This window comes from Mesoplodon mirus (assembly GCF_964341445.2).
Source record: "Mesoplodon mirus genome assembly, chromosome: 11".
NCBI classification, from domain to species: Eukaryota; Metazoa; Chordata; class Mammalia; order Artiodactyla; family Ziphiidae; genus Mesoplodon; species Mesoplodon mirus.
Window position 1 is genome coordinate 17,124,980 of NC_138987.1, and position 23,106 is coordinate 17,148,085.

A 23,106-nucleotide genomic window follows, 5' to 3' on the forward strand; every position below is an offset into this window, starting at 1 on the left:
GCTACATCAATCAGAGAAGAAAAAGAAATTAAAGGAATACAAATTGGAAAAGAAGTAAAACTGTCACTATTCGCAGATGACATGATACTATACGTAGATAATCCTAAGGATGCTACCAGAGAACTACTAGAGCTAATCAGTGAATTTGGTAAAGTTGCAGGATACAAAATTAATGCACAGAAATATCTTGCATTCCTATACACGAACAACAAAAGATCAGAAAGAGGAATTAAGGAAACAATCCCATTCACCATTGCAACAAAAAGAATTAAATACCTAGGAATAAACCTACCAAAGGAGGTAAAAGACCTGTACTCAGAAAACTATAAGACACTTATGAAAGAACTCAATGATGACACACACAGATGGAGAAATATACCATGTTCTTGGAATGGAAGAATCAATATTGTGAAAATGAATATACTACTCAAAGCAATCTACAGATTCAATGCAATCCCTATCAAATCACCAATGGCATTTTTTATAGAACTAGAACAAAAGATCTTAAAATATATGGAGACACAAAAGACCCTGATTAGCCAAAGCAATCTTGAGGGAAAAAAACTGAGCTGGTGGAATCAGACCCCCTGACTTCAGACTATACTACAAAGCTTCAGTAATCAAGACAATATGGTACTGGCACAAAAACAGAAACATAGATCAATGGAACAGGTTAGAAAGCCCAGAGATAAACCCATGCACTTATGGTCAACTAATCTATGACAAAGGAGGCAAGGATATACAATGGAGAAAAGACAGTCTCTTCAATAAATGGTGCTGGGAAAACTGGACAGCTACATGTAAAAGACTGAAATTAGAACACTCCCTAACACCATACACAAAAATAAACTCAAAATGGATTAAAGACCTGAATGTAAGACCAACACTATAAAACGCTTAGAGGAAAACATAGGAAGAACACTCTTTGACATAAATCACAGCAAGATCTTTTTTGACCCACCTCCTAGAGTGAAGGAAATAAAAGCAAAAATAAACAAAGGAGACCTAATGAAACTTAAAAGCTTTTGCACTGCAAAGGAAACTGTAAACAAGACAAAAAGTCAACCCTCAGAATGGGAGAAAATATTTGCAAACGAATCAATGGGCAAAGGATTAATCTCCAAAATATATAAACAGCTCATGCAGCTCAATATTAAAAAACAAACAACCCAATCCAAAAATGGGCAGAAGACCTGAATAGGCATTTCTCCAAAGAAGACATACATATGGCACCTGAAAAGCTACTCAACATCACTAATTATTAGAAAAATGCAAATCAAAACTACAATGATGTATCACGTCACACCAGTTAGAACGGCCATCATCAAAAAATCTACAAACAACAAATGCTGGAGAGGGTGTGGAGAAAAGGGAACCCTCTTGCACTGTGGGTGGGAATGTAAATTGATACAGCCACTATGGAGAACAGTATGGAGGTTCCTTACAAAACTAAAAATAGAATTAGCATATGACCCAACAATGCCACTACTGGGCAATATCCCCAGAGAAAACCATTATTCAAAAAGACACATGCACGCCAATGTTCATTGCAGCACTATTTACAATAGCCATGTCATGGAAGCAACCTAAATGCCCATCAACAGACAAATGGATAAAGAAGACGTGGTACATATATACAATGGAATATTACTCAGCCATAAAAAGGAATGAAATTGGGTCATTTGTAGAGTCTCTAGGGTGAACCTAGAGACTATCATACAGAGTGAAGTAGTCAGAAAGAGAAAAACAAATATTGTATATTAATGCATATATGTGGAATCTACAAAAATGGTACAAATGATCCAGTTTGCAAGGCAGAAATAGAGAGATGTAGAGAACAAGCATATAGACACCAAGGGGGCAAGGCGGCCGGTGGGGAATGAATTGGGAGATTAGGATTGACATACATACACTAATATGTGTAAAATAGTTAACTAATACCTGCTGTATAAAAAAATTAAATAAAATTCAAAACAAATGAATAAATACATATATTTTGCTGGATATTTCCAAACTCCCTTAGAATGGCATTTTTCATACCCACCAGCAGTAAATGAAAGTGCCTGTTTTCCCAGAGTCTTGCCAAAAGTTAATGGTCTAAGTCCTTGTTGTTTGGCATGCTGGTGAGTGAAAAATATTATCTCACTGTGGTTTTCATTTGTAAATCTGTCATTGTAAGAGTTTAAGCATCTCATATGTTTTGGGGCTATTTGCATTATTTTTATTGAGTTGTCCATTATTAGGCATTTATTTCCTCATTTTAAAGAAATTTTATAAGGAATTTTAATATTTGTTTTATAAATTGAAAAATATTTTCCTGATTTGTCATTAATTATTGCATTTTATTTATTTGGTTTTTTAATGCAAAACGTTTTTAGACTATTTTAGGTATACATTTTCAATTTCTCAAAGAGAACATGGCAATTAGAGAATACGAGAGAAATAAAATTCTCTTTAATATATTAGATAATCCAAACAAAACCCTGAGTCCACAAAATTTATACCCCCTAGAGTGTTATCTTCATCACAGCAGGAACTTTGCCAAGCTTCCCCATGGATATGTCCTTACTATGTGGAAGTATATTTGGAAAAATCAATAATTGTTAATCAGTCCATAACATATTGCCAGTGTTTTATTTATGTGCAAAGAACACTAGGAAGTTATCTTTTGCAAATTCTTTCTATCTTAATTTTTTAAAAAACCTTTAATTTTATTCTTACTTTTACTCTATTAGTGAAAGTATAAACTGGAACCATTTTCCTAGAGGAAACTGTGAAGTATCAGTTAAACTTTCATTGTGTATATATTTGATTATAAACATTGACTCTAGAGTACCACTCACCTATATGCACCAAGAGGCATGCCCAGGATGTTGGTTACATAGCTGTTGATAACAGCAATAAAACTGAGAATGCTCTAAGTTTCATCAAGAGGGTATCATATAAAATATCATGCAACAATTAAAGGAATTCTATATATCATATGGAACTCTCTGAGACGTATTTTCAAGTGAAAAATCATGTGGGAGAACAACATGTACAGTAAAAACATTTATGCTTAAATACCACATATATATATATTTTTTTATTTCCCTCCTTCAGCTTTTCCAAATAGTTAATGGTAACTTTATTTTTCCAGTAGCTCCAGATCTTTAAAAAATGGCTCTCTGTCCTTTCCTTTCTCACATCTAATTTGTCAATAAGTCTTCTTGGCTTTAACTTCAAGCTAGCTTCTGAATTTGTCCACTTTGTACAATCTTCATATTATAACATCCTGGTCCAAAAGCACATCATTTCCTACTATGATTTTTGGAAGTCTCCTGACTCTGTTTCCACCCTTACCTTCCCTATTGTATATTCTCAAGACAGTAATTAAAATAATCCTGTTAAAATGCTGATCAGATAATTTCATCCTCCTGCTAAAAACCTTCAAATTCACAAGTGAAATTTCAAATTATTCCTTTGACATACAAGGCCCTACACAGTCCAGCCCACTCCCACCTACCTCTCTGACTTCATCTCCTACTACTCTCTTCCTTATGGAACTTGATTGCAAAAAGTCCAGCCTCCCTGATGTTTCTGGAATGTACTAGCTAGGCTTCCTCTTCAGGGTCTTTCCCACTGCTTCTCAGTCCTGGCTGTCTTTTCCAAAGACACCAGTATGATTCACTCCCTCACCTCTGTTAGATCTTTATTCTAAATCCACGATGTAAGTGAAGATTCCCCTGTCTACTCTGGGAGAATTATGCTGCCAAAATTCTCTCTTTCTCAGCTATTTTCTCCTTAACATGAATTACCTACATGAATTTAACCCACTTTAGCACTAGATAAAATATGTATTTACTTATTTTGCCTACTGTTGTTTTCTACACACACACACACACCTCACAACACATACATGTTCCTAAGCACTGTCGAAGGCTGTGATTTCTGTTTATTTGCTAACTATATTTACTACACTTAGAGTAGTGCCTTCCATAGAGCCAAGGCTCAATACATTTATTGAATAAATAATTGATTGAATGAATAAATGAAGTAGGTGACTAGATGGATAACAAAAACAAGTTAATCTTTTTCTGTAAAGCCCTATTACATTGAAGGGTTATTTTTCTATCACCACTCCTAGCCCTAAAGCCCTTTTATTTCACATTTGCAACTTGACTGATGAATTCATATTTACAGCTCTTAAATTACAATTACTGATTGTTTTCTTTTAAACTAATCACAGTGAGAAACAAAGAAACAAAAAACCCTTATTTGGTTCAAGAAAGAAAAAAATAGTACCATACAATGAAAATAACTAACATTTATTTTAAGTGTTTACTAAGCCCTAGGTGCTGGAGCTTTGTAAGTATCAACTTACCAAATTCTCATAAAAACCTTGAACAAAGACACATAGCTATTACATGTAGGACATAGATTCAAATGCAGAAAATCTATACCAAGAACCAATATGCTTAGCACCATCACAATACTGTCTCTATATTCTTATGTTGTAGAAAGTATTACTACTTCCATTTTAAAGATGGGGAAATTGCACTAGATTTTAAGAACCTTCACTTTTATAAAGCTGATAAGTATAACCAGAGCTAAAGCCAGGCTTTTACCCATAGTGTACACTAACTCTCACAGTGTAATTCTTAAAAAAAAAAAAAAAAAAAAGATGAAAGTTGTAATATGCTTTAGCTAGATAAATCCATCCATCCATTTATCCGTCTATTTATTCATCTGGATAGTCGTCATATATTTATTGAGTAGCAATTATGGCAGCAGATCCTATGCTTGTCAATGGGTATACAAAAATGAACAGGACAGACATAATCCCCATTTTCAGGGAGTTTATAATCTAGGAGGGTAATATTTGGGAGTATTTAAGAAGCTGGGAACATGACCACCATTCCACACATCCAAGATAAGCTATTTATTATGATAGCATATTTTGGTGCCCAAAAGACTTATTTAAATTATAACTACCTACAGATTTTAAAATTTTTACATAAGCAGCTACATTAGTAACACATTTTGTGCAATATTAATGGCCTTTTTGATATTTACAGATCGAGGATTAACATCACAGAGAACCAAACAGTAATTAGAAAAAACAATATATGATTTTATTTCTAGTTTAAAAATTCCTAACTGGAAACAACAACAGACTTCTGAGAAATTGCATTTTCAAGCCCTGAGTACATCTATTTTCAGAGCTTTTTCACTCATGAAAAATCAGCTGCCTTTCTTTGGTAAGCTCTGAAAATGGGCATTATAAATATAGTAGAATGACACATGATTCCTATGAAAAGAAAAGCAAATAAATAATTCCCCTTCAGCTAAGGGGATCCGTAAGTAAACAGTTCACATAAAACCATGTGCAATTATAGTTATTCTAGTACTTTGGAACTTTTCTAAATGTTTATGTTCTTGCAGGGGTCAAGAGTTGAGCAGGAATTACATATGCTGTCTTCCTACATAATCATATAGAGGCAATCTTATTTCTAATACTGTCCCACGGTTTGGTGAAATGTGGAGGCTAAGCATCTGTCATCAATAATGCTGTCGAGAAGATTTGGAAAGCGTTTGATCGGGTTTTGGCAGTGTGTTATCTGTTAAAATATTGTTGGAGGCAAACCTGGGAAGTTTTGATGCATTTAAAGGAGACACAAATGTCTCAGCACATGGGAGGCCTGATACTGGGATAGCGAAGTGTTTTATTTAGTAGAGGCACAGATTTCAGTGCAAGTCAATAAAGAAAAGAAGTATTGCTGTGTTTGTATATTCAAGCATATCCGCTAGGCTCCACAATGGAGCACTTTTCAGCGCTCTGAAAAGATGGCACTGGGAAGGAGCATCTGTTGAATGCATTAAGGAAAACTCCTTTTGCACTGAAGGAGAAACTGAAGCATAGGAGAGATTAGAGGAAAGGCCTGATTGGAAATTAGGCATTAAAGGGCGTAGAAGTAAGGTTCTGCTTATCAGTCAAAGGAAAATGGATTTCATAATATTATGCTGTCTCAGCTCCCACGGTGTTAACATTAGGTTGGAAGAAAAGAGAGAAAAGTTGGGGTCGGGTCCAGGTGGGGATAAAAGGAAGGGGTATGAAGGATGAAGAGTCTAATTAAAGATATGACACAGGTCATTTATAAGGAGGGCTTGATGAAACTATCAGGGAACATTTCTCATTCCAGGCTCTGGAAATCAGCCAAACTAAGCTGACCATGGGTATCAAACAACTACCTTGGGATCTAGTGGGCTTGTCTTTTCAAAGGGTTTGTTTCTCAAGTCCTTTGGAAGCTGAGGAAATTCACCAGATGCATCTGTGTTAGTCAGCAAGTCTAATAAACACCCAAGCACAAAGATTTCAAACCAAACTGATTTTTGCATACAGAAATACTGACAATAAGGGGCTAGTTTAATCTGTATCTACCATAGTATACCAATGGAGTGTGATTCTAAGCAGTTTTTATTTAAACATGAAAGAAAATTTTTGGTGGGAAAGGTAAGGTGTGAGAGAGAAAAATTATGCCAACTGAGGATTCCCCTCCATTCATAATACTTTTATGAGAAATGGTTTAGACTTTTTAAAAAAATGACTTGGACTGAACAAAGAACCCTAATATTAAATTTTTTTTAAAAAAGCAAAACCCTTTTTAAAAAATTAATTATCTGTGGAATGAAGGAAAGTCTGTGCCTCATTTTTTTCTTTCTACAAACAAGATAACAATTCTGATTTCATAAGACTATAGTGAGGCTCTCCTATCAGAATTCAAAAAGAAGCAAATGCTTAATGCAAGGTTACAAGTTAAAACTTAATTTGAATTTTTAAAAATAGCATATGATATATATATGCATGTATGTACATATATAGGTAATAATTACTCCTTAAATGAGGCATCTTTCTTCCTGGAAATTTACAAGAAAGAGATAAACACTCATCAATCTGTATTGATTTAATGAAGCCTGACTGGAAGATGAGAAATGACCTAAGTGACTTCAGGAATATGGGCCCTTTTATATTTATATTTTTATTTTATATTGCTTTATGCTCAGTTTATCATTTATGCTTGTAGGTCTTTTATATAGTTATTAATATATTTCAGTGAAATGTGTGTCTGTTTCTTGATCCACTTGTAAATCAGAAATTCTTTTGCCACTGATAAAAAGAATGAAGATTATTTCATCTACATCTTTCAAGTGCCTTTGATTGCCAAATTATTAGTAATGATCTAAAGAGAGAACTGCATGAGAGAAGATAGGAAGTGTCTTCATCATCAATCTTTCACATACTCAAAGGGGAAAAGAAAAAAAGAATGTTTTCTTTCAACATTTAGTATATACCTAGGGACATGATGCTTTATCAAGAAAGGGCAAGAGGAATTCAGTGCCATCAGCAGAAAACAGAAAGTACTGAGGAAAAACCAATGTCTTATGGAAATGATATGTGAAACACACACACAGACACACACACACACACACACTCTCTCTCTCTCTCTCATTCCTTTCTTCCTGATTGACTCTCTTATCTTATTAACACAATTCTGAGACAAATTCTTAAATAATAAGCAGGACTGTGCTAAGAAATAGATTGATTTCTGTATTGTTTTAGATTAAGGCTTAACACATACATACATATTCCAAAATAAATCCACTAATTCCCCCTAAATCATGTGGTCCAGTTCCAGGCCAAACAAAATTTCCTTTGAGATCTTTTTGAATCACTATTTTCTTTCATAAGCAAGGAAAACCCAGAGTTGGCTCTAACTACGTATGTATTTGCATATGTTATAGCTGAAGACAGAATGCTAGCAACTCTTCTGCAGGGAAGAATAGTTAGCAAACTCAAAAACAACATTTTTATTCTCTTAAGTAATTAATTAATGCCTCTGTCTTGATTATAGCTTTAGTAAATGAAGATACCTTTTATTTTTACCTATATATTTGAACTTTTCACATTTCCTATATCCTAAAATCAAAGTAGATATGTTTGTTTAAACAAGAAGCAAACAAAAAATACCCTAGGAATACACATATAATATCATTACATCAAGAAATATAAGCCATCTAAAAAAATTCAATAGTTGAATTTTATAATAATGAATACATTATTGTGCATTAATTTTTAAACTGTCAGAACTGCAGAGAAACATAATTCCTATTTTTTTTCCAGTGGTAAATTAACAAGGGGAAGTGAATAAACTGAAGCAATTAGGCAGACAGAGCAGGCTTTATTAACATGACAGTTAATGTTCATTGAGCACCTACTATGTGCCAGGCACTGTGTTAAACACTTTACACGTTTTCATTGTAAATCATGTAATCCTCACAACAGCAATCATATAAGGTAGGTAGTTTGACCTCATTCTGAAATAAAGTCACAGAAAACCAAGAGACCAAGTAACTTGACCATGGTCACCCAGCTGCCAGAGCCAGGATTCAAACTCACACTTAGAGTGACTTCGGGACTACTGGGTCATAAACACACCTTCACAAACAAATATTTCCAAATCTAAACTCGTGAGGTTTATTTATAAATATTTGTGTGTTACTGTGTTTTAGAAACTTTGGTGCGGAGATGTTTCATGTGATAAGAAGTACGTGTTGACTGTTGTATTCATCAGGGTTCTCCAGAGAAACAGAACCAATGGGATGTGCACATAGAGAGAGATTTATTTTAGGAATCGGCTCATGAGACTGTGGAGACTGCCAAGTCGAAAATCTTCAGAGTAGGTCAGCAGACTGGGGATCCAGGGAAGAGTTACAGTTCGTGTCCAAAGGTTATCTTCTGGCAGAATTTTCTCTTCCTCAGGCAGCATGAATCTTTTTCCTATTAAGACCTCTGCTGATTGGATGTGGCCCACCCTCGTTAGGAAGGATAATCTTATTGATTCAAAGCCTGCCGATTTAAATGTTAATCTCATCTTTAAATATCTTCACAGAGACATCTATCTGGGTACAGTGGCCCAGCCAAGTTGACATATAAAATTAACCATCACAATTGTACACTTGTATGTGTTTGTATAGTTATACGTTATGGTTGAAAACAAATTAGCAAAATCCTTAATAGGGAAGAAGAATTAGCCAACTCTGAAACAATACTTACTGAGCACCTACTCTTTGCTGGATATCGAACTACAACGAAGGTCCCAAGTTTAGAAATTTCCATAATCTGGGTGGGACAGTTCAGGGAGACAGAGACAGATATGTAATGTATTCAAACAACTATGCTACACTGTATTGAGTTTTAATGAAGAGGTTGTGACAGAGTTCTGCAAGAAGATGGGAGAAAGAGTAATGGATTCCTTGATGCCCACCCCAGGATCTGAGAAGAATCTCAAAGAGGAGACACTTGAGCCCCACTGTGGAGGAAGAGGACTCCACCAGGAGGAGAAAGCTGAAGAAGAAAGATATGAAAACACAAACATAGAGATAGGGTTTAAGGATTTGTAGGAAATCTAGTGAAATTGGAGCATGGCATTCATGATGGAGAGAGATTGGAACAAGTTTATAAGTCATGGTATAAAATTAGGGCTTTATCTTTAAGATAATGGGAAACTGTTGAAGTTTCCAGCTGAGGGAATGATCCCAGATGTGCTTCAGAAAGATCCTATTAATGGTGGAAGAATAAACAAAGTGGAGAACGGGGCTATGGAGGCAGGAAAACCGTTTAAGAGAGAGAGGTGAACTTTTGAACCAAGAGAACAAGATTGGGGAGCAAACTGGGAGGAAAGACTGAAAACTGACCTTTTGAATTAAAATTGATATACATTTAGTTATGTGTAATTTATAAGGGAGAAGGAATTCTTTCAACAAATATATGTTGAGTACCTACTATGTATTGGACTATAAAGATGAATAAGAGGATATAAACAATTACAGTGTGTGATAAATATAATAATAGAAGAAAATGTAAAACATGAACATGAAATGAACTTGAGAGAGAAGAGTTAAGAGGAACCAAACAGACAAGATTATACCCAGGCTGGGTTGTGATAGATGGCTAATAGCATGAGAAGAAAGGCTGGTAAGGAATTCCAAACAAAGGGGTAGAATTCAAAAATGCACTTAGGTGTGAATGAAACTTGTGCTCAGGAGTCACAGAGGGTCAGAAGTATAAAGAATGCAGGAAGAGAATAAGAAAAGGAAGAAAAGCCAGGTTGGTAAGAGCTTTGTTTGTATTGTATTGAAAGACAGTCAGAGAAATAGTGTGGTCTCATATTTCTGGCAGAAGCACAGAGGGTGGATTTGTGGGGGAAACTAGTTGAGAGTTGTATGAGTTTCTTAGAGCTGCCATAACAAATTACTCCAAATTTTGTGGCTTAAGGAATTTAATTTAGGTATCAACAGGGCTACACTCCCTCTGGAAGCTCTAGGGGAGAATCTTCCTTGCCTCTTCCAGCTTTTGCTGGCTCCTGGCATTCCTTGGCTTGTGGCAGCATCACTCTGATCTCTGCCTCCATCTTCACATGGTCCGCTTCCCTGTATGTGTCTATGTGTATCTTTTTCTGTCTCTTATAAGACATTCACACCCAAATCCAGAATTACTTCATCTTGATTCTTACTTCAAGTACATTTGCAAAGACCCTATTTCCAAATAAAGGCAAATGCTGAGGTTCCAGGGGGACATGCATTTTTGTGAAACACTATTCAAACTACCACAAGAGGCGATTGCAATAACACAGGCAGAGGAGTGTGAGGCTCTCAGATAAAGGAGAACAGAGGAAATAAAGAGGTAGGTGGGAAGGAGGTCACAGTGACAGGAAGTCATGTTTGGAGGAAGCAAAAGAAGTGAAGTTAGAAGTTGAGGACAACTCCAATATCTCTGGCTGGGGAAACCAGGTGGAGTTTGGTACCAGTGGTTGAGATAGGAACTATATGAGTAAGAACAGATTTGAAAGATGAGTTCTGAGGTGTGGAGAACTTATAAAAGTTCAGTTTCACACAAGGTAAAGTGCTTTGAGTGAGGCTATCCTCAAGGGGAAAGCAAAAGTTTTACAGTGACTTAGATGGCTGGATGCATGGTGGTAATGCAATTAACTGTAGTTGGATGAACAATGAAATAAAGATTTTTTTTTTAAGAAAATAGGGTTAGTTTGGGGCTTCCCTGGTGGCGCAGTGGTTGAGAGTCTGCCTGCCGATGCAGGGGACACGGGTTCGTGCCCCGGTCCGGGAGGATCCCACATGCCGCGGAGCGGCTGGGCCCATGAGCCATGGCCGCTGAGCCTGCGTGTCTGGAGCCTGTGCTCCGCAATGGGAGAGGCCACAACGGTGAGAGGCCCGCGTACCGCAAAAAAAAAAAAAAAAAAAAAAAGAAAGAAAATAGGGTTAGTTTTGAAAATCTTAAGTTTGAAAAGTAGATGATGTTTATATGCAAGGCAAGAAGTAGAGCCAAAGCAGGAAATAGGCATTTGGTGCTCTGGAAAAGAACTGGCAATGTTTAGCAGTTTAACAGCAGAAGGCAAATGTCTCACAGGAGACCAAGACACGTGGAAAACCACGATGAGAGAACAGTGTCAGTGAAGTTAAGGAGTTTCAGTTAGGGAAGGTCAGTAGTATTAAAACTTCAACAAGATTGGGCATTAGGGATGATCTCTTCACATGTTGTTAGACATCACGGTTTACCTCTGACCAAGTGGCTGAATTGCTGCACAGGTGCCCATGCCATGCTGCCATCACATGAAGAGTAAATAAAGACTTAGGGAGTGGAGATGCACGATACTGTTATGTAAGAAATCAAGCTGTTAATTTGGATTGCAAGATCCCAAGTAAAAATCTATTTAAGTATACGTGCAAAGAAAAGACTAGAAATATACATATCAACTATAAAAAAGTACTAACGTATTTATGGCTTTATTTACTAGTGCCAGTTATTATAAGGGCTTTACATGCGCTTACATTAACCTGTTTAATTTTCACAAAAATCCCCTGAAGGGCTGCTTTTATACACTTTGCACAAGGGGACACGAACAGAGGTGAGGTCACTTGGCCAAAGTCACACGCCTGATGTGTGACTGAGCCAGGACTCAAACCTTGAGTCTGTTTCTGGAGGCTGCTCACTTAAGCCAACTGTATCCTGCCTTCCATCATCTTAGCATTTTTCTCTACCTGGTGGGATTACAAGGGGTGTTTATTTCTCTTCTTATAACTCCTAAGCATTTTTTCCAAGTTTTCTACATCCATTAATTTAAAAGATCCAAGTCAAATCTTTTTAAAGAAAGTAGAGCTAATGAATGTCCTTCTTGTGGTATATGGAGGGAAAAGAAGATTGTAGTAATTTGATGAGTAACATTTAAGAAAAGCATTGATTTCTCTCAGTTTTTCTTTAGGATGACTTACACACCTTTGAAGGCTAAGGGGATATAGATTCAGTGGAGAAAGAGGGGTCAAAAATATAAGAAAGAAAAGATAAGGGAGCACGCAGAGTGTAAAAGGGAGCGGCGGAAGATGAGTTGTAAGAGCTGAGTGACAGTGTTCCTGCAGGGCAATTGTGGAAGAATGCTCTAGGCTGAGTGGAAGAGTTCAGAGAGGCACTGGGGTATGAAACAGCCAGCTGTGTCCATGGATTACAAGGAGCTAAGAGCAGCAGCATGAGAGAGGATATTTAGAAAATGAGTAATAGCCTTGCAAGGGATCAATACAGCATCACAGGGAAAGAACCAGGGACAGTTAGTCCAAGGTATACGTTTTGAGGTAGAGGGGACAGGAGTCGAGGAAATCCATGATTTTGCATGTCTCTTTTTTTTTACTGGATAAAATAAGTTGCTAGATCTCCTGATAGAATCAAGAAGGCAGTGGTTTGGTTGAAGGTGAATATGTGAAAACTTTGGAAAACCTTCAGATGGAAGGGGGAAGTGAGGCACCTGGGGATGGACGAATGTGAATGGCTGAGTAGAAAGAGGGTCCATTCTTCCCACTCTAGCAGTGGTTTGTTCACTTTGGAGCAAACTTCCTGAAAGCAGGAATTCTGTCATTTTCACTCTGTGGCCCAATGCTTAAAACACAATCCAGGACAAGGTAGCTGCTATTAATGTAAATGATTAGAGTGGAGTTTCTCTAACCATTGTCAGCTTATGGATTAAATGGGGCACAGAACTGGCAGCGACTCTGAGTTCACCGGTGTTTGCTCCCACCTGCTGAATAGAACTTTCCAGCCACTAAATTTTCAAGTTGTGAGAGTCGTGAAGTGCCCCAAGAAACTAGCCACAATTCTTATAAAAGATTCAAGTTAAACATGTGTGAGGTAGAATGAGCCCTGTCACTGTTCTCAGGGCAGAAGTCTGAGCTAACATTTCTTGGTCCTTTGACAACCAAATATTATGGAAATCTACTAAGCAGGCTGACTGGCCTAATTTGATTTTCTACTTCTTTTCCACTGCATGTAATATAATCAGTTTCAAGGAAACTTGTCCACCTCTACCTGATTCCACTGCCACCAGCATGTTTAGAAATTATTGAGAGGGCCAAAATAATGTTTTGATGGCAAGGCTGGTTTGACATGAAGTCAAAACAGATGACTCAATATATTTCTACTCTTCTCCACACGATGTCAATCAATTCACTTGACTGGTGTAGGAACTGTGTGTGTGTGTGTGTGTGAGAGAGAGAGCAGGGGTGGTGTATCAAGCAAACAGTTTCGTTGTCCTTCTCTTTAACTAAATTGGTGAAATTGATGATCAAGTCACTGTGGGGTGTTTTGAAAAGCCAGGCTAAATGGGCAAGTGGAATTCTGTGACTCCTGGACGATGTAGCTTAGTTTCTTTAAAAGGCAGTTGTGAGGTTAATAACTACTTGAACTTTGTAGGACAGTTTTCTGAGCAATATTGAATGCTACATATAGATTAAGGTTCTTCTATTAGCAGATGGCCATAAAAGCCTTCTGCTAATAAATATTTATTAAATTTGACTTATTTGAATTTGCAGCCAGGGCCCTGGTCCTAAATTGTAAGCCTTCAAGGAAAACACTGGGAAAGACATTCCAATTAAACATGCCACTTGAAGAAATCATCACATCATGCCTCGAGGAATGTATGCTTCTGGTGCTTATGAGGTCCCAGAGATAACGGGAGCTTCCTGCGCATGCCATATCTCTAGATCAGTGGCACTGATTCAGTCTCCAAAAAACAATGAACTTTTAAAAAGTTATAATCTCCCTTAGAAAAGAAGATAAATGTTTTCCATAACAAGGTACAGAGACCTTGGGCATTGATTTATGCCTTTTCCTTCTCAAAAAGCTGGAGGAGGGTGGGGCTGAGTATAGGGGGTTTTACTTTGGAAATGGATCCAGTTCCGCTGTGTCACATTTGTTTCCTTCCCAGTATGATTTCTGTGGCCAGTCATAAAAGGTACAATCGACCTTTCCTAAATAAATAATGCTAGCAACATTTATTATACCCAACTCCTTAAATTATGAAAATGACAAGTACATAAAATTTTTCATTCAAGCACTCTGACTTACTTAGCAAGCATACTGAGCTAAGTAGGAGTTTAATGAGTTCTACTGTTGGGTTATACGTACCAAAATTTAATTAAGTTTCTGATCTAATGCCCCCCTTGTTTCACTGATTAGGGGAGTCATGGGTGGACCATGTCATTCTCAGAAGGACAGTGCAATTGTGAAATCTGAGCAGTCTATATGGTTTTTTTTTGCCTGAATGTTCCTTTCAAGTCTCATTAGATTATTATGAGTGTTACAGCTGTGCTAATCTTTTTTTCTGAGAAATGAACTTTTAAAATTGCACATTTAAAAAGTGACTTCTAGAGTTACCATGGCAGCTTCATTATAATGCACAGAGATGAGCATTATCACAGCTCGGCCTGATCTATCCAGGGCTGTCAGGAAATGAGAATTCCACATAAAGTGCATGCTCCAGTAGGGCTCATAAAACTTGCCAGATCAAGTGCCTAGACTTTCAGTTTAACAATTTTAAATGAAAAGCTTTCTGTCATATACTGCACACATCTCTGTTTCCTTCAATATATTCTTGATGACTCAGGATCTCTGTTATCAATAGCTTATTGTACTTAGAGCTACAAACAGTGCTGTTTGATTTTTTAGTCTCCTTTTTCATCTCAGTTTGCCAGCTGCTTATGAAGACCAGGGACACTAAGAGTCATTTCAGACCCTGAGAGGGTTTTTGCCCCCCACCTCCCAGCAAGGATAGATTTATAAAGATATGTCATGTCACCTAGAGAGTCTAGGTCCTTTGCTGGGGCCTTGATGGGCAAAAATGGCAGATTTGTACTAATATGCAATGTAGTTTGTTCCTGAACCTTCTTTCTAGAGGCATGATTTGTGTTTTGTCCTGACTTCCTGTGCATAGTCCAAGATAATTACTCCTTACCCACCCCTAGATTTACCATGTTCTGATGGGCTATTTCTTACCTCTGCACTGACTACCTTAAGCAGTTCCTTACATAGAAGTTTCTAGAGCTACAGATATGGAGCTAAGACTCACCATTCATCATGAAACTTAAGGATGCAAGCCTGCTTAACCTTCCTGGGCCTGTTTTCTCATCTATAAAATAATGTCATTTAGATAAAATGCAATTATATATTTGGAATACATGGTATAGTCTCCAACTCATAGGAAGAATTCAGTCAATAAAAAAAACTATATGTGTGGAAAATGATAGTGGTTGTAGATAAAAAAGACTGATAAATGGTTGTATTATAAAGACTATTTTAGGGCCTTGAAATTCTATTATGGCTTAAGTATTGAGCTGCCATCAAACAGTTATTTATTTGTCTGTGTGGCCTCTTTTTGTATCCATTACTACTGTATGAAGTCTGTAGTAACAACTTTGTGTAGTCCATCCCATAAGTAAACTTGTAACAAAATTAGAGATTAGAGGTGTCTAACATAATGCATTAAGCTCAAATTGTGGGTGTGGCTTAGTAAAAAAAATGTGACTTTGGTTTCTGAGAGGAGCCATCTCATTATCTCAGACCCTGTGTTTTCTTCTCTCTAAAATAAGGATTAAAGTATCTTCTTCCAAGATGTGGTACATATATACAGTGGGATATTACTCAGCCATAAAAAGGAATGAAATTAGGTCATTTGTAGAGATGTGGATGGATCTAGAGACTGTCATACACAGTGAAGTAAGTCAGAAAGAGAAAACAAATATCCTATATTAACATATATATGTGAAACCTAGGAAAACGGTACAGATGAACCAGTTTGCAGGACAGAAATAGAGACACAGATGTAGAGAACAAACGTATGGACACCAAGGGGGGAAAGTGGCAGGGGGTGGTGGTGGTGGTGTGATGAATTGGGAATTGGGACATATATACACTAATATGTATAAAATGGATAACTAATAAGAAGCTGCTGTATAAAAACATAAATAAAATTAAATTTAAAATTTAAAAAAATATATCTTCTTCCAAGATTAGAAAAAGATAAAATTTGTACATAGTAAGCACATAAAGTTATTGTCAGGTATTTAATTTCTAGATGTAATTACATATAAAATAAGGGCTACTGAAAAATAAAATCTGAGTTCACTCTTGGCTGAATGTATGGCTCACCAGAAAGGATGATATATAAAATTATAGAGTGGGGTTGTACACTATCACTAAAGCAGTGGATCAACAATCATATTACAAGTTAGGAGAACACTTCCCTCCCTTGCTCTTCCTTAAGTGTAGAAAATAATTCATTTACAATTGCATCAAAAAGAATAAAATACCTAAGAATAAATCTAACTACAGAGGTAAAAGACCTGTATTAGGAAAACTATAAGAAACCAACAAAAGAAATTGAAGGCCACACAAACAAATGAAAAGATATACCATGCTCATGGATTGTAAAAATAAATATTGTTAAAATGACCATACTACCCAAGGCGGTCTACAGATTCAGTGCAATACCTGTCAAAATACTAATGGCATTTTTCACAGAACTAGAACAAATAATTCTAAACTTTGTATGGAAACACAAAACACCCTGAATAACCAAATAATCTTGAGAAGGAAGAACAAAGCTGAAGTATCATGTTCCCTGATTTCAAGCTATACTACAAAGTTGCTATGATCAAAGCAGTATGGTAATGACACAAAAACAGACACATATATCAATGGAACAGAATAGAGAATCCAGAAGTAAAACCACACTTACATGATTAATAAATCCACGACAAAGGAGGCAAGAATATACAATGAAGAAAGACAGCCTCTTCAGCAAATGGTGCTAGGAAAACTGAACAGCTCCATGCAAAAGAATCAAACTGGACTACTTTCTCACACCATGTATAAAAATAAACTCAAAATGAATTAAAGACTTATGTAAGACCTGAAACCACAAAACTCCTAGAAGAAAACATAGGCAGTACACTCTTTGTCTTAGCAATACTTTTTTTTTTTTCAGATATGTCTCCTCAGGCAATGGAAACAAAAGCAAAATAAACAGGTGGGATTACATAAACTAAAAAGCTTTTGCACAATGAAGGAGACTATCAGTAAAATGAAAAGGCCACCTAGTGAATGGGAGAAGATATTTGCAAATGATATATCTCATAAGAGGTTAATATCCAAAATATACAAAGAACTCATACATCTCAACATCAAAACACACACACACACACACACACACACCATGATTAAAAATGGGCAGAGAACTTGAATAGACCTTTGTTCAAAGAAGACATACAGATAGCCAACAGACACATGAAAAGATGCTCAACATCATTAATCATCAGGGAAAAGCTAATTAAAACCACATGAAATATCACTTCACCCCTGTCAGAATGGCTATTAAGCAAAAGACAACACATCACAAGTGTTGGAAGGGATGTGGAGAAAAGGGAATCCTCATGCACTGTTAATCAAAATGTAAATTGCTGCAGCCACTTTGGAAAACAGTATGGAGTTTCCTCAAAAATATTAAAAATAGAGCTACCATACAATTCCGCAATTCCAAAGGAAACAAAAACACTAATTTGGAAAGATATATGTACACTGCAGTATTTACAATAGCACAAGATATAGAAGCAACCCAAGTGTCCATCAATAGATAATGGATAAAGAACATGTGGTATATATATACAGAATATTACTCAGCCATAAAAAAGAATGAGATCTTGCCATTTGTGACAACATAGGTGAACCTAGAGGGTATTATGCTAAGTGAAATAAGTCAGACAGACAAATACCGTATGGTTTCACTCATATGTGTAATCTAAAAAACAATAAATGAACAAACAAAACACAAATGGAGTCATAGATACAGAGAACAAACAGGTGGTTGTCAGAGGGGAGGAGAGTCGGGAGATGTGTGAAATAAATGAGGGAACTTAAGACGTACAAACTTCCAGTTACAAAATAAATGAGTCAAGGGTATGAAATGTACAGCATGAGAAATATAGTAGTAATGTAATACCTTTGTATGGTGATAGATAGAAATTAGACTTATGGTGGTGATCATTTTATAATATAGAGAAATATGGAATCATTATTGTGTGCTCCAGGAACTAACATAGTGTTGTAGGTCAATTATACTTCAAAAACAAATAAACTCATAGAAAACAAGATCAGATTTGTGGTTACCAGAGGCGGTGGGTAAAGGGAAGAGGGACTGGTTGAAGATGTGTCAAAAGGCACAAACTTCCAATTATAAGATAAATAAGTACTAGGAATGTAATGCACAACATGATTAATATAATTAATACTGCTGTATGTTATTTATGAAAGTTATTAAGAGAGTAAATCCTGATAGTTCTCATCATAAGGCAAAAAATATTTTTTTAATTTCTATTTTGTACCTCTATGAGATGATGGAGGTTCACTAACCTTATTGTGGTAATCATTTCATGATGCATGTAAATCAAATCATTATGCTCTACACTATAAACTTATACAGTGCTATATGTCAATTATATCTCAGTGAAACGGGAAGAAAAATAGTAAATACATGGAAGAGATTTACATGCATCATTCACTGACCAAAACAATTAGGCTTTCCTCTACTTTCTCCTGCCTTTCTCACTTCCTTCAAGTTTTGCCCAAATGGTACCTCCACAACTTATAGTCCTTTTTAAAATGGCAACTTTCTCCCCATTCCCAGCACTGCTCTTTATGGCATTTATCACTTCCAACCTACTATGCAATTTACTTCTTGTTGGTGTTTATTGCTGATGTTTCCACACAAGAATGTAAGCATCACCAAAGTGGACAATTTTTTTTTTTCTTTACTGATTGTATCTTAAATACCTAAAGCAGTACCTGGCATTGAATGATATTTTTGACTATATGAGCAAAGTTTTAGTATTGCTTCTCAGACCTTCAATTTATAATGAAAAAAAAAAAAAGAACAGGGCTTCCCTGGTGGCGCAGTGGTTGAGAGTCCACCTGCTGATGCAGGGGACGCGGGTTTGTGCCCCGGTCCGGGAGGATCCCACATGCCGCGGAGCAGCTGGGCCCTTGAGCCATGGCTGCTGAGCCTGCACGTCCGGGGCCTGTGCTCCGCAGTGGGAGAGGCCACAGCAGTGAGAGGTCCGCGTACCACAAAAAAAAAAAAAAAAAAAGAACAACAAAATATTTAGCGTTACTATTTGGGGACTGAAATTATTAAGTTATTACATACTAATTTTAATTAATAATAAATTAAATTAGCAATATAAATATATAAGGTAAAACAAAGTGAGCCTGTTTTTAGTCATTATTTTGAGCCCTTAATTTTTTTTTTGGCAACTAAAGCTGGTAGTTTTAGCTGAATCATACTCTTGTCTTTATTTGGTCATTCTGCAGTAATGTTTTTTGCACAAGGATCTTAACAGAGCCATGAAGAACTTGAGTATCTTTTTGACTTTTCTGTTTTTGATTAGATTTCTTCAAGGACATGTTCTTCCATACCTGTCCAGCTCAGAGAATTTACATGGAGTGCTGTAATCTTGAGGACAGTAAATACCCATGGTAGCTGGCGTTAGTCACAGGATGCATTTTAAGGGATGAAACATTTTGTGTCTCTAGATAGCTTCACAAAGGTGGCTTAGGTCAGTGTTCCTTAAACTTTATTGTAGGCGTCTTCCTCCTTCTCCTACCGCAGGGCCAGAATCCCTGAGGGAGTCCAGCTGTGTTTAAGTCTGGCAGGTGCCACCTGTCTCTGCCATGCCCCCCAAGAAACAGGCTCAGGCTGGGGGCAGCAAAAAGGCAGAGCAGAAAAAGGAGAAGATTATCGAAGACAAAACTTCTGGTCTAAAGAATAAGAAAGGAGCAAAGCAACAGAAGTTTATCAAGGCTGTCACTCATCAAGTTAAATTTGGTCAACAAAATCCACTTCAGGTAGCACAAAGTGAAGCTGAAAAGAAGTTGAAGAAAGATGACAAGAAGAAGGAATTGCAAGAGCTAAGTGAGTTGTTCAAACCTGTAGTTGCCGCTCAAAAAATAAGTAAAGGTGCAGACCCCAAATCCATGGTATGTGCATTCTTCAAGCAAGGACAGTGTACTAAAGGAGATAAGTGTAAATTCTCTCATGACTTGACTCTGGAGACAAAATGTGAAAGGCAAAGTGTTTACATTGATGCAAGAGATGACGAGCTTGATAAAGATACTATGGATAATTGGGATGAGAAAAAAACTGGAAGAAGTAGTAAACAAGCAGCCCGGTGAGGTGGAAAAGAAAAAACCAAAAACTCAAATAGTGTGCAAGCATTTCCTTGAAGCTATTGAAAACAACAAATATGGCTGGTTTGGGGTATGCCCTAGAGGGGGTGATATTTGCATGTATCATCATGCACTTTCTCCTGAGTTTGTCTTTTTAAAAGATAAAAAGAAAGAAGAAAAAGAAGATGAAATTTCATTAGAAGATCTAATTGAAAGAGAGCATTCTGCCGTAGGTCCAAATGTTACCAAAGTCACGTTAGAATCTTTTCTTGCATGGAAGAAGAGAAAAAGACAAAAAAAGATTGATAAACTTGAGCAAGATATAGAAAGAAGGAAAGCAGACTTCAAAGCAGGGAAAGCATTAGTGATTAGTGGTTGTGAGGTGTTTGAATTTCGTCCTGAACTGGTTGATGAGGAGGAGGAGAAAGCAGATGATACCTGTTATACCCAGGGAACAGGTGGTGATGAGGTTGATGATTCAGTGAGCATAAATGACATAGATTTAAGCCTGTACATCTCAAGAGATGTAGATGAGACAGGTATTACTGTAGCCAGTCTTGAAAGATTCAGCACATATTCTTCAGAAAAGGATGAAAACAAATTAAGTGAAGCTTCCGGAGGTAGGGCTGAAAATGGTGAAAGAAGTGATTTGGAAGAGGACAACTAAAGGGAGGGACAGGAAAATGGAGCCATTGATTCTGTTCCTGTTGATGAAAGTCTTCTTACTGGGGAAGATTTGGATGAACTAGAAGAAGAATTAAACACACTTGATTTAGAAGAATGACACCAAACAAGTCAATGAAAAAATTAAGCCAGCTCAGCATGAGTTGAAATTGACTACATTAATTTTTTTCCACCTAGAATTCAACAGGATGTTTGTTTCCCATGCTGATTCTGGAGCGCTTACTCTCCTCCAAAAAAGGAATATTCTCCCTACATCTTGTCTTCTGACTTTGGCTACATCTCATAGTAAGTTCAGAGTAGTACATGATAAATTAAAAATATAATGGTCATTGCAGAAAATGATTAATTGTTTTAACTGTCCACTCAAGTAGGAAGTGTAACTGCTTTTCCAGCTTTTGATTTTCATTGGGTATGTGTTATTACAAGGACAACATAAATTTAAATTACCCTTCATTTAATGCAGTTTTTAATGAGTGATTTTCTTTCCTTTGTAGTATATGTTCAAAAGACTGCCTAAGATATGAGCCTGTACTTCATAAAGGAAACTGCGTATGCAGATTCAGTATTGTATATCTTTGGACAATTAGATGGACATTTAAAATGAAACTTCATTAATCTGCCAGGATCAGCTGCAATGCCCTGTGTTAAACTGTTTTAAACTATTCCTTTTCTTTTTTGCCAATAAAGTTGTAAATAAAGACCGTGATACATTAAAATCAAAAAAAATAAAACTTTATTGTATATGCAAATTACCTGGGAACGTTAAGAAAATGCATATCAAGAGTAAGTAGATCTCCAGTAGGGCTCTATATTCTGCATTTGTAATCAACACCCAGGTGATATTGACACTGTTGATGCAATAAACACCCTTTGCATAACAAGGGTCTAGATTAAACTTTTTTATTGTCATTAACCTGTTTCCTACCTGAATTAAACTTCAATTTGATTTCTTAAAGGGCAATGAGGAGAAAACTTACACACTTTTTCTTTCATAGTTTAAAACCATCTGGTAACATTTTTACTTAATAATATTAATTATGAATTTCAAGTTCGTGTACAATAGCATTTACCAAAAAATAGGAGAGTGTTAGTTTTTAGGAACGATCTAAAGACAGGTGTAGATTTTATTCTCTAATGAGGTTCAAATTTAGGACTGTAATGAGCCTCGCTGAAAAAGTGAAGCTAAATGGCAGATTTGTTTTGATAGAGGCCAAGAATTTTAAGTGCGTGCTGGCTTTACATGTCTTTGAAACTCTGTGCTATAAAAACACAGGAGCCAGGAAATGAGCCCAGCCAAGTGATTCCACTCTCTAAAGATGTCAGAGTCAGTTCTCTGCGATGTCCAAATATTCCTCCTTCAGAAGTGAAGGAGGGAAGGCCTCAATCATCTGTAGCTGAGCAAACCAAGAGCACTTTTTCTCATGTAAATCTGTCACAGTTCCTTAAAGAAAAGCATCCTTCCTCCTGAAGACAGCTGAAACATACATCTCTTATTCTAGTTCAGGCTTTGTTTTCTCTGAAATTGGAGAGGAGGACTATTGAAATTTTGTCTTTCTTCTTTTAAGAAAAATGAACTAGCTTAGAGAACAGAAGAATTGGGGTATGCGTGTGGAAGAGAGACACTCAATGCTAGTGTCCCAAGTACCTCAGGTTTCTCGTTTTGACTCAGAATTATAAACAACAATTTCTTTGACCCAATTGCCCTGGCTGGGGCTGGTCTGAGTCCCCCCATTGGTCACTGGGAGATCAGGTTCTGTATGTCTGCTCACCAAGCATTCTCCTAGCTATTAGTAACTGTCTTCACTTGGAGTTCTCTTTTATGACTC

At 36.6% G+C, this 23,106-nt stretch overlaps 1 pseudogene across 1 annotated transcript; it reads left to right on the forward strand.

Moving 5' to 3' along the window:
* The first annotated feature begins 20,101 nt into the window (after positions 1 to 20,101).
* LOC309811554 (zinc finger CCCH domain-containing protein 15-like) lies at positions 20,102 to 21,508 on the forward strand (annotated as a pseudogene). Its single transcript has one exon. The product of its transcript is annotated as a zinc finger CCCH domain-containing protein 15-like (transcript).
* The last annotated feature ends 1,598 nt before the right edge of the window (positions 21,509 to 23,106 follow it).